At 37.7% G+C, this 13,347-nt stretch overlaps 1 pseudogene across 1 annotated transcript in view; it reads right to left on the reverse strand.

Moving 5' to 3' along the window:
- Window positions 1-409: 409 nt before the first annotated feature.
- The window catches only part of LOC147350313 (vacuolar ATPase assembly protein VMA22 pseudogene), a 38,528-nt pseudogene continuing 25,590 nt past the window's right edge, over window positions 410-13,347 (reverse strand). Inside the window, exon 2 of the transcript XR_015149083.1 lies at window positions 410-2,120. The product of XR_015149083.1 is annotated as a vacuolar ATPase assembly protein VMA22 pseudogene (transcript). The remainder of the gene's footprint in view (window positions 2,121-13,347) is intronic.

Genomic DNA, 13,347 nt, shown 5'->3' on the forward strand with positions numbered 1-13,347 from the left:
ACTGAGTGCAGCATTTTCATAGCATCATCTTTCAGGATTTGAAATAGCTCAACTGGAATTCCATCACCTCCACTAGCTTTGTTCATAGTGATGCTTCCTAAGGCCCATTTGACTTCACATTCCAGGATGTCTGGCTTAGGTGAGTGATCATACCATCATGATTATCTGGGTCATGAAGATCTTTTTTGTATGGTTCTTCTGTGTATTCTTGCCACCTCTTTTTAATATCTTCTGCTTCTGTTAGGTCCATCCCATTTCTGTCCTTTATTGAGCCCATCTGTGCGTTAAATGTCCCCTTGGTATCTCTAATTTTCTTGAAGAGGTCTCTAGTCTTTCCCATTCTATCGTTTCCTCTATTGCTTTGCATTGCTCACTTAGGAAGTCTTTCTTTTTTTTTTTTTTTAGCAGCAGCGATTCAAGTATATTTTTATTAAAGGCTCAAGAATTAAAACACTGTGGTACCTGTGTCTTAACTTCCATTAAGATCAATGAAAAAAATGGAAATGCCAAAATATGGTAGGGGTATACAACACTGGGATTAATCAAAAGAAAAGGGTGGCATTTCAAATCAGCGCTAAGGATGGTCCACTGTATGAACTATGGTAGAAAAGAAGAAGTTGAGTGCAGGACTCACCCTATACTTCACTTGAATACAAAAGTTCTTGAGGAAAACCCTGGAGAATTCTATTATCCCATCAACTGCAATCCCAAAGCCAGAAATCATAAAATAGCTACCTGATAATTTCAACTGTTCTAAGAAACTTGATTTAAACACAAGAGCTGAGAGAGCTTTCACCTTACTCATTACACTATTCAACTGTTCTGTGCAGTTTAATGCAATGTGTTTTATAATAAAAAGTTAAAAAAAAAAAAACAACCCACCATAAGTGAAGTTAAAACACAAAAACTACAGCTCATATTATAAACAAAAAACTAACATCCCCCATAAACTCCTAGAAACTGCTAAAAATATCAACAAGCCCATAGAAAAATGAAGCCAGGACACAGAGTTTCTGGCCCCTCAACAAATTAAAAGACTCATTCTTGAAAGGCAGTCTTTTAAAAACCTGAATGGTCTTTTGAAAGAGTTCCCTTGAAAATTTAGGTCAGATCCTTTTTACTTTCTGGCTTAAAACCTGCTAAGCATTTCCCATCTACTCAGATACGTGTGTTTTTCTATCAACGCAGAATCATTCTGTCCTGATCTGTGTAGCTATGTATGTTTTTTGCCCCCCATCAAAGTCAGTTTTAAGGATCTGGAGAAACTGAAGCACCTATTTCTTGTCCTTCCCTGCCACTAGCTGTGTAGTATTTCATCCAGTAATGAAAAACCACAGCTAATTGATGCGTGAAGTTGTTATTGTTCAATAATATGAACTAACCTAACAGCTTTGTGACTGCTCCACATGGATGTGTCCTGGGACAATGTGAGTTTACAAGTGGTTTCACAGTAGTAACCTTGAACATTATGCAGTTTGCCTCTTCAGACTTTCCCACCTAACAAAGTTGGAAACATGCAGACCAGAGAAGTATTAAGGAGCAGGAGCTAGTTGGGGTGGCGGGCAATCTGTGAAGGAGGAAGGGCTGATAAGGGAGCCACATCGAAGAATAGCTGTTCCCACTGCCTTGCTTCTGTGGTGACAGGTCAGGGCCCTGGGTTCTAGCTGCTTGAGTTTCTCCTGGAGTTCCTGGAGCTGGCTTCGACCCCAGGTGATGCGGCTCTGAAGGCTGGCCATGTCCGCAGCCAGCTGCAGACCCTCCCGGAAGCTGGCTTGAGCTTGTCGCAGACTGTGAGGAACCAGGATTCCAAACCATTTCAAAGGGTTCTGGGGAGCTGGGGAGGAGTCTGGCTCTGGGGTCCTTGGGAGACCCTTGCGCCTGTGCAGAGCTGCCTCGCGGGATCCCACCTCCTCTGGAGTCTGGGTGCCGGCTCTCACCATCCAGAACGTCTGAAGTCCGTCCTGAGCCTCGCTGGTGCCGACGCGGACCTGGGGCTCCATGTGGGAACGCATACTGCAGGGGCCCTACTGACTTGGCGCCCATGGCATAGCGCGCTTTGGAGAGCAAGAGCCAGCCCTCCTCCACCCGGGCGTTTAGCCAGGAAATCTTTCTTAACACTCCTTGTTATTCTTTGGAACTTTGCATTCAGATGGGTATATCTTTCCTTTTCTCCTTTGCCTTTTGCTTTTCTTCTTTTCTCAGTTATTGGTAAGGCCTCCTCAGGCAACCATTTTGCCTTTTTGCAGTTCTTTTTCTTGGAGACGGTTTTGATCACTGCCTCCTCTACAATGTTATGAATCTCTGTCCATAGTTCTTCAGGCACTCTATCAGATCTAATCCTTTGAATCTATTTGTCACTTCCACTGTATAATCATAAGGGACTTTTAGGTTATACCTGAATGGCCCAGTGGTTTTCTCTGCTTTCTCCAATTAGGTCTGAATTTTGCAATAAGGGGTTCATGATCTGAGCCACAGTCAACTCCCAGTCTTGTTTTTATGAATGTGTAGAGCTTCTCCATCTTTGGCTGCAAAGAATATAATCAATCTGATTGACCATCTGGTGATGTCCATGTGTAGAGTCTTATCTTGTGTTGTTGGAAAAGGGTGTTTGCTATGACCAGTGCATTCTCTTGGCAAAACTCTGTTAGGTTTTTCTCTGCTTCATTTTGTATTCTAAGGCTAAATTTTCCTGTTACTCCAGGTATCTCTTGGCTTCCTACTTTTGCATTTCAGATTACATTTTGTCTTTCCTGTTTTGATATTCCAGGAAACAGCTGACTGTATGATGCTTGTAGCTGAAAGGAGTGGTAGATGCTTTGCATTCGCTTCTGCTCCAGTTAATGTTTAATGATTGTTTTCTGTGCGGTAGACATTGTGCCTTGAGCTTTCAACTATTTAATCTTACTTAATCTTCATGATAAACAAACAGAGAGAAAGGGAGAGGGGCAAGATAGGAATAGGGGATTAAGAGATACAAGCTATTATGTATAAAATAAATAAGCAACGAGGATATATCATATAGCCCAGAGAAATATAGCCATTATTTTGTAATAGCTTTAAATGAAGCAGAATCTACAAAAATATTGTTAACCTGAAACTTATATAACACTGTTAGTTAACTATAGTTCAATTATTTTAAAAAACCTTGTAGATAAGTATCATCACCATTTTACACATAAGGGCATAAGTTTAGGGATGGTAAGTTTCCCATTTACAATTAGTAAAACTAACACTATAACACATGATTCCAAGTCCAGAACACTTTAAGCCACACTTCTTTCTCTCTCACACTATGTAAAAAATATTTGTATCTGAAGCTGTCTAAGCAAATATCATACCATTTATCAGAGCATACATTACAACATAAGCAGTGTTCCGAACATCTCAGCTGGAGGTGACTTGCTAATTAGTAGCTAATTTTTGAATAGAAACCCTAGATGTAAGCATCTGAAGAAGCATTTCCCCTCACTATGAAGTGGTACTGTTCAGTCAGAGAAGAGCCATAGAGTTTTTAAGATAGTAACTAGATAAAACATTGCTTTTCTCTCCACAGAAAGCCACAGATATTCATAAAGCCTTGCCCTAGGAGGATGAAGCTAATAATGTAACAAAAAGCACTCAGGTCAATGTCTAAGGAATTTTATAATGCTGAAAGGATTACATGATATTCTTGTCTTGACCCCGAACTCCTGGACATCAGGGACAGTTTCCTTTGTTACTATAAAACCACATACATGACAGATGTTCACTATATTGGTCAACAAATTTAGAACTACTTGTAAAAGTTGTAAAGATAATATAATTTTTATGTCCTTTCTTCCTGTTCTATAGGCTAAATAGTAAAGGTATATCAGATGTGTTTGTGCATGCTAAGTCACGTCAGTCATGTCTGACTCTTTGCAGCCCTATGGATTGCAGCCCTCCAGGTTCCTCTGTCCATGGGATTCTCTAGGCAAGAATACTGGAGTGGGTTGCCATGCCCTTCTCCAGGAGATCTTCCCCACCCAGAGACTGAACGTATGTTTGTCTCTTACACTGGTAGTGGGTTCTTTACCACTAGCACTACCTAGGAAGCCTGTATGTCAAATGGACAAGAATTTTTTTTTTTTAATTTAGTCTTGGCTTGTAATGATCAGATTTAATGATTATTATGAATTTATTCTTGGTAAAAACAAACTTAATTATAGTTTTATTTAAGAATATCAGGAGGGTTCAGAATGGGGAACACATGTATACCTGTGGTGGAAAAAAAAATTTAAAAAGCAAAAAAAAACAAACAAAAAGAAAAAAAAATAAAAGATGAAAAAGCAGTATAAGTTAGAATTAGGTAAGATAACAGAACTTAGGACAGAATTCAAAATAAAAGAAATAAAAAAAAAAAAAGAATATCAGAATGATGCATAGAAAAAATGCTTTCAACAGAAACATCTTCAACAACCAATATTTCTAAGACTTTGCAGAAAGCAGTTTGATAGTCTATAAAGTAAGTGGCTAATCTAGCATCTGTCATTTACATTTCTGTGTTTGGAGTGATTATTCCTGTGTTTGCAGTTAGTGTGATCTTTAAATACTTATATATTTACATAAAAATTTTTTTTAAGTGACAAGTTAGCTGTAGAGATGTATATAGCGTACTGTGCAGGCTTGACTTTGGAGAGCAGATATAAAAAACAGCACAAATTGGGTTAATTTAAACTCAAACAAAAGGTCAGCTGGCAAAAAGTAAAGACCTCTCTGACCTCTTGTTCAAATCCTGGAAGCTATAAATCCCGCTAAACTACTTAGGGCTTTATTAAGCAAGCCCAACAAAAGATAATCAACATTGTAATTATTGTTCAATTATAGTCAGAATAATAAACCTGGTTTTTATTTGTCAAAGCAACAGGCCTCAAGTCATTTGTAAAACCATTTTAATGAATAGTAGAGAGCTGTAGGTTACATAGTAATTAAAGAAAAATCATAAAACCAAACAATTAAAATTGGTTGAAACCTTAACAGTATCCATTAAGCTTCTTGAAAGTCAAGGTTATAAGGGTAACTAAAATGCAAAATTCAAGGGCAAAATCTATTCAGGTTTCACAATCTCTAATGTCTCATTTTCATCGAAAAGTTCAGCCAAAGAAGGAAGGAAAATTGAAAAACTAGTAGGACTCCAAACCACAAGTTAAGTGACCCTGGTTTTTCCTTGTCGAGTGTCTCCAAAACAAGAAGCAGGATGTTCTGTAAACCAAAAGTTGAAAACCTGGGTAACACTTTATGGTGTATTTTATAAGTACTTAAAAAAAGACAATTAATAAATGACTGGAAGAAAAATTTTTCCTTAATTATTTTAATATGTATTTGTGCTTCATTACTCATGCAGCATGTAATGTGTTTTACAAGCACTTAAAACTTATTATTAAATAATTTTAATACACTAATTTTCTTGAAAGCCTGCAAAGTTCTTACATTGAAATCATTGAGTGGAAATAGTATTGAAAATAAATTTTTTTGAATTCTTACATATAACATTTTGCAAGTATGGACAGTACGTGTTTCACTTGTAAAGAAAAATTATAGAGAAGTTTGTAGTTAATGATCTCCTTTTCTACATATATTTCTGTTATTGATTAAGAAGTTAAAAACGGAAAGATAGAATGACACCTTTTGAAAACAATTGAGTCTTTCTTGAATATAAACTGCTTATTTTTCTGTCTGAATATATGTTTTAAATTTCAAAAGTCTGTGCTTTGGGGTTTGCATTATAACTGAACAGCTTTAAGTGAGCAATCCCCAAGGTTACAGAAGCCTTGTATAATCAACCTATTGGAGAAACTTCGTAAACACAAAGCAAAGCTTCAAACCCTCCGGTGCATTCCTACAAACTAAATTGAAGAGAAAAAGCGTGTCATGATAAAGTGAGAATAGTGTCAGCTGGCTTCTGGGGTTTGGTTTTGTTTTGTGTTGGTTGAAAGAAAGAGGAAGCTTTCTGTGGAACCCACTGAAACCTGATTTTGGCATTTCAACCAGGACTCAAACCTCTGGCAAAACACAATACCCTGTTTCTAAGAAAAGAGGTTTACAAAGCTCAGAAAATCTTGGACATCAAATGGTTCTTACAAAACAACATTTTGATGATTTAAAGTGAATCAGAAACATATGGATTAAATTTCTCTTAAAATACACATGGGTTTAAAAATTAAGAATGAAAGTGCTCGGCAAGATGCGTTTTTAGTTTTACTAACTCCAAAAGGTTTGAAAAGAGTTCAAGTTGACAGACCCAAAACACAGCAGTATTCTTCATTGTTTTATTGATTGTTCAATCATGTCTGAGTCTTTGCAACCAGATGGACTGCAGCATACCAGGCTGCCCATCATTCACCATCAACCACTTTACTCAGATTCACGTCCATTGAGTTTCACTGGTAGTACCAACCAACTCTAATCTCAGAAACAATGGATGTCTACCCCATTCAAAAGGTGTCAGGTACTGCCTTAGTCTGTTCTGCTATGTATGTTCATTATAGCATATACGCTATAATGAAATACCACAGACTGGGTGGCTTATAAACAACAAATGTTTATTTCTCACTGTTCCGAAGGCTAGAACATCCAAGATCAAAAGGTCAGTAGATTCGGTATCTGGTGTGGGCCTGCTTCCTGGTTTATAGACAGCAGTTTTCTTGCTGTGTCCTCACATGGCAGAAGGAGCAAGGAAAGCCCTTTGGGGTCTCTTACACAAGAGCACTAATACCATTTATGAGAGTTCCACCCTCATGACTTAATCACTCCCAAAGGCCCCACAGCCAAATGTAATCACATTGGGCATTAGGATTTAACATATGAATGGTACACAAAACAAGCTGGATACACCAACAACTCAGATATAATAGTTTAAATTAGACGTTAAGTTATAGAATATTCTACTTATTTCTAAATCTTACAATCATTGTATAATCATTGCAGGAAAATGGAGCTTCCAGGAATTCAAAACCAGGTCTAATTTCTTCCTACTTTTGCAAAACTCAGAAATGCTGGTTACAACAAATGCAAACGCTTTCTAAACTGTAGAGCATAGATCAACTATGTCAGAAATATCTAGGTTTTTATTTAAAATATAAACTCCCGTTTCCTTTTTCAGATTTATGATATCAAAGTCATTGGAGGCAAGGCTGGACATTTACATATTTTATAAGCTCTTATTCAGATGCCCTTTAAACATTGAGAATAACAGTAGTATGTGAGGCAGGTACTTTCAGATCTCCCAAGAGAAGGGTACCATCATTTTCTGCGTGGCTAAACTGAGTGTCACGTTGGATTGATTTCTAAGCTGAAAAGGTCTGCATGGGCGCAAACTGTTCACTCTCACTCACCATTGTATCCTCAACTCAGTTGCCCATCATAAAGTAAAAGCAAAGATTTTCTAATAAATTCAATGAACTAAAAGATACAATTTTTATTTAACACTTTTGCATTCAAGAATATATTTTGAGATATTTTTGAAGGGTCATGATGGCTATTTAATACTGCTTTATTCAATGTTTTATTTTCTAGTTTATTATTGGGTCTTAAAATGTAAATGAGAGAATATGTAGGTAGCTTTGTTTGTATACCAGAATTACAGAGAAATGGCTTAAATTTCATGAATAATTCTGTCAAGGGAGTAAATGTTAAATCCAGGATACACTATCTTCACAGAGTTACTTGCTTAATGTCCTTCTGTCTATATCTGGTATCACAGGAACAAGCAGAAAGTTTATACCTGTAAGGTGATACTATGAAAGAAAAATAAGTGATGAATCACAACCAGTTAAAATATTTATGCCAAAAGATACAAAGAAATGTAATGACAGGCAAGAAAATACTTTAATACCTGTGATTATTAAAAGCTTTACTTTTGTGTGCAATAATTGCACATTTGGTTCCCTCAGTTTATAAAATGAATATCTCATGTTTATTAATGTTTTTGAGAAAAAACAAGGTATGAACAAGAAATCCTCTAATAATCCAAAATTAATACAAAGCTAACAGCTTGACAACTACTCCTCCCCATCACACTTATCTTAGGTTTTCCAGTGTATTTGTATGTCAGTACACACACACATATTTTAATTTAATTTTTATTTTATATTAGAATATACTTGATTTTGGAAAACTCAGCAGTGGCCACAGGACTGGAAAACGTCAGTTTTCATTCCAATCCCAAAGAAAGGCAATGCCAAAGAATGCTCAAACTACTGCACAATTGGACTCATCTCACACGCTAGTAAAGTAATGCTCAAAATTCTCCAAGCCAGGCTTCAGGAATACATGAACAGTGAACTTCCAGATGTTCAAGCTGGATTTAGAAAAGGCAGAGGAACCAGAGGTCAAATTGCCAGCATTCCTTGCATCATCGAAAAAGTGAGAGAATTCCAGAAAAACATCTATTTCTGCTTTATTGACTATGCCAAAGCCATTGACTGTGTGGATCACAACAAACTGTGGAAAATTCTTAAAGAGATGGGCGTAACAGACCACCTGACCTGCCTCTTGAGAAATCTGTATGCAGGTCAGGAAGCAACAGTTGGAACTGGACATGGAACAACAGCCTGGTTCCAAATCGGAAAAGGAGTACATCAAGGCTGTATATTGTCACCCTGCTTATTTAACTTCTATGCAGAGTACATCATGAGAAATGCTGGGCTGGATGAAGCACAAGCTGGAATTAAGATTGCCAGGAGAAATATCAATAACCTCAGATATGCAGATGACATCACCCTTATGGCAGAAAGTGAAGAGGAACTAAAGAGTCTCTTGATGAAAGTGAAAGAGGAGAGTGAAAAAGTTGGCTTAAAGCTCAATATTCAGAAAACTAAGTTCATGGCATCCAGTCCCATCACTTCATGGCAAATAGATGAGGAAACAGTGGCTGACTTTATTTTTGGGGGCTCCAAAATCACTCCAGATGGTGATTGTACCCATGAAATCAAAAGACGCTTACTCCTTGGAAGGAAAGTTATGACCAACCTAGACATTATATTAAAGCAGAGACATTACTTTGTCAACAAAGGTCTATCTAATCAAGGCTATGGTTTTTCCAGTAGTCATGTATGGATGTGAGAGTTGGACTATAAAGAAAGCTGAGTGCAGAAGAATTGATGCTTTTGAACTGTGGTGTTGGAGAAGACTCTTGAGAGTCCCTTGGACTGCAAGGAGATCTAACCAGTCCATCCTAAAGGAGATGAGTCCTGAGTGTTCAATGGAAGGACTGATGCTGAAGGTGAAACTCCAATATTTTGGCCACCTGATGCAAAGAGCTGACTCATTTGAAAAGACCCTGATGCTGGGAAAGACTGAAGGCAGGAGGAGAAGGGGATGACAGAGGATGAGATGGTTAGATGGCATTACTGACTCAATGGACATGAGTTTGGGTAAACTCCGGGAGTTGCTGATGGACAGGGAGGCCTTGTGTGCTGCGGTTCATGGGGTCGCAAAGAGTCAGACACGACTGAGCGACTGAACTGACTGACTGGTACTTGATTTACAATGTTGTATTAGTTTCACTTGTACAGCAAGGTAACTCAGTTAAACATATATTTATTCTTTTTTCAAATTCTTTTCCTATTTAGGTTATTATAGCATGTTGAGTAAAGTTCCCTCTGCTAAATAGTAGGTCCTTGTTGGCTATTTATTTCATACGTGATAGTGTGTATTCCCTGGTGGCTCAGACGGTAAAGAGTCTGCTAGTAATGCGGGAGACGCGGGTCCGATTCCTGGGTTGGGAAGATCCCCTGGAGAAGGAAATGGCAACCCACTCCAGTACTCTTGCCTAGAAAATTGCATGAATGGAGGAGCCTGATGGGCTACAGTCCATGGGGTCGCAAAGACTCAGACACGCTGAGCGACTTCACTCACTAGTGTGTATATGTGAGTCCCAAACTCCAAAGTTATCTCTCCTCCCCAATTTCCCCTTTGGTATCCATAATTTTGTCTTCTATGTCTGCAAGTCTGTTTCTGAATTGCAGCTAGAAAAAAAATTATCTGCTAGATATCTCCATTAAAATTTTTTGAAACTTTCTTTAATATCCATTGTGAAAAAAGTTTTATAACTAGTGTATGTATGCTGGAGAATGCTATATATTTTACAACTGTTCAATGTAAAATTTTCTGTGTAACTAACAGATCAACATTTTAAAATTTATTATTCAAATATTCTATATCTTTGCTGACTTTATCCATTTAACACATCAACAATTAAAACAAGTTTATTTGAGATACCACTATGAAAAGGAATGTCTTTGTTTCTTATTATAATTCTATCGAATTTATTTTATATTTGGAAGATATTCTGTGAATACATATTTAAAATCAGTATCTGGTGCCTGCTTTACTTATATGGCAAGAGTTTCTGCTCTACTTCTAAAAATGCTTTTTAATACTTGATTTGATAATAAGAGTGTATAGTGAAGAATTTGGCCCTGCTCAAAGAGAAGTCTGGCCTCTGTTACCAGCTCCTGTGAGGTCATCTCTAAAACCTTGGGAATTTCCCTAATAATGGGAGTATCTTTGTTACTAATGAGGGTCCTTTGAGCATCACTTCATAGTTTATAGTTTACACTTACGAGGTGAGCTGTGGTGGGTCCCTTGGACTATGTGGTATTAGCTGGATCTGAGAAATGGGGCAGAGATGATGAGATTTGGTTCAGGCACTTGTGAAATCAATCAACTAATCATGCCTAAATAATGAAGCCCCTGTGAAAAATCTGGATACTGAAGATGGAATGAACTTCATTGTCATCAGGACATGTTGTTCAGTTGCTCAACCATGTTCAACTCTTTGGGACCACGTGGACTGCAATATGCAGTATGCAACACATGGAGTATTGTGTGTTGGCACACAGGAATTCTGTAGGCTCACACGTCCTAAAGACAAGGAAAGCTTTACATTTGGAATTTGCCCAGATTCTGTCCTACAACTGGTTATAATACATCCTTTTCCTGTCATAAGTCATACACATGAGTATGAAAGCTCTTGGTGAGTTATATGAGCACTTCTAGCAAATTATGGACACTGAGTGTGGTTTTGGGAACTCCCAAACTTGCAGGTTTTAGAAATCTTGGGCAGACTTTATACTTTGGAGGACTGTATCCTCTTATCTTATTTGGCTAACTCTGGGTAAATAGCTGTGTGTAAATTGTGTGTGTGTGTGTGTGTGTGTGTGCGCGCGCGCGCTTGTGTGCACATGCACTCAGTTGCTCAGTCCTGTATGACTCTTTGTGACCACACAGACTGTAGCCCGCCAAGTCCCTCTGTCAATGGAATTTTTCAGGCAAGAATACTGGAGGAAGTTGCTGTTTCCTACTCCAGGGATCTTTCCAACCCAGGGATTGAACCTGAGTCTCTTGTGTCTCCTGCATTGGCAGGTGGATTCTTTACTACTGTGCCGCCTGGGAAGCTCTAAAGAGCTATGAAAGTGAAAGTGAAGTCGCTCAGTTGTGTCCGACTCTTTGCGACCCCATGGACTGTAGCATACCAGGCTTCTCAGTCCATGAGATTCTCCAGGCAAGAGTACTGGAGTGGGGTGCCATTGCCTTCTCCAGGGGATCTTCCTGACCCACGGATCGAACCCAGGTCTCCTGCATTGTAGGCAGACGCTTTACCCTCTGAGCCACCAGGGAAGCCCTAAATAGATATACCAAGTTACTTATTTTATCCCTTGCCCCCTACAATCCCTGCCAACCACTGGTGTTTTTACTGCCTTTATAGTTTTGTCTTTTACAGAATATCGTATGCTTGGAATCATACAGTGCATAATCTTTTCAAATTAATATTTTTGCTTAGTGTTGTGCATTTTAGGTTCCTCCATGTCTTTTCATAGCTTGATAGCCCATTTCCTTTTAGTGCTGAATAATATTTCATTGATTTACGGTACCACAGTTTATCTATCCATTCACCTCAGAAGGACAACTATGTTGCTCCCAAGTTTTGGCAGTTACAAATAAAGCTGCTAAAAAAATGTATGTGCAAGTTTTTCTGTGGCCATAAGTTTCCCCAACTGCTTTGGGTAAATACCACAGAGTGTGACAGCTGGATCATATGGTAAGAGTGTCGTTAGTTTTGTAAGAAACCACCGAACTCTCTTTTAGACTGGCTGTACTGTTTTGTATGTACACCAGCAATGAATGAGAATTCCTGTCCTCCACATCCTTATTAGCACTTGGTGTTGCCAATGTTTTGACTTTTGGCCATTTGAATAGGTGTGCAGAGGTGTATCTTCTTTGACGAGGTATATGTTAAAGTTGTGAGTCCACTTTTCAGTCAGGTTGTTTGTTTTCTTATTGTTGCATGGCAAGAGTTCTTGACACATTTTGGACAATAGGGTCTTGCAAATATTTTCTCAAAGTCTATACTTGTCTTCTAATTCTTTTGACATTGTCTTTCACAAAGCATAAATCCAGCTTTAAGTTTTTAAAGTCATAAATCCAGCTTTCAGTTTTTCTTTTATGGATTGTGCCTCGGTGTTATATTTAAAAGAGCGTCATCATTCCCATGGTCATCTAGGTTTCCTTCTAACTTATCTTTTAGAAGGTTTACAGTCTTGTGTTCCACATTTAGGTCTATGATTTGTTTTGAGCAAATTTTTATGAAGATTGTAAGCTTTAGATTCCTGTTTTTTAGGTGACTATCCAGCTGTTACAGCACCATTCGTTTAAAAAACTGTCTTTAGTCCATTGTATTGCTTTTTCTCCTTTATCAGTAATCAGTTGATTATATTTGTGGGGTCTATTTGTGAGCTCTTTTTTGTTCCATTTATCTATTTATTCTTTATACGATCTTGATTACTGTAGCTGTATATTACATTTTGAAGTTGGTCAGTGTCTGTCCTCTGACTTTGTTTTTCTCCTTCAATATTGTGTTGACTCTTCTGCATCTTTTGCCTCTCAATATAAACTTCAGAATCAGTTTGCTGATGTCCATAAAATAGCTTGCTTGAATTTTGACTGGGACTGTGGTGAATATATCGATCAGACTAAGAACTGATATCTTGACAATGTTGAGTCTTTGTATCCATGAACATGGAATATTGTTCCATTTATTTGGTTCTTCTTTGATTTTTCTCATCAGTTTTGTAGTTTTTCCTCACCTATAAATGACATCATGTTTTCAATTTCAAATTCTACTTGCTCATCACTTGTATATAAGCAACTGATTGACTTTTTTATATTAATCTATATCCTGCAAACCTGTTATAATTGCTTATTAGTTCCAGGATGAATTTTTGCTAATTCTTTCAGACTTTTACATAGATAATCATGTCATCTACCAAGAAAGACATTTTTATGTCTTCCATTTTAATATGTATATCTGTTTTTCTTTTCCTTGTA

The sequence above is a fragment of the Bos grunniens genome, chromosome 20, assembly GCF_055505025.1.
Source record: "Bos grunniens cultivar Pamir isolate PY7600 chromosome 20, Bosgru_T2T1.0, whole genome shotgun sequence".
Taxonomy (NCBI): Eukaryota; Metazoa; Chordata; class Mammalia; order Artiodactyla; family Bovidae; genus Bos; species Bos grunniens.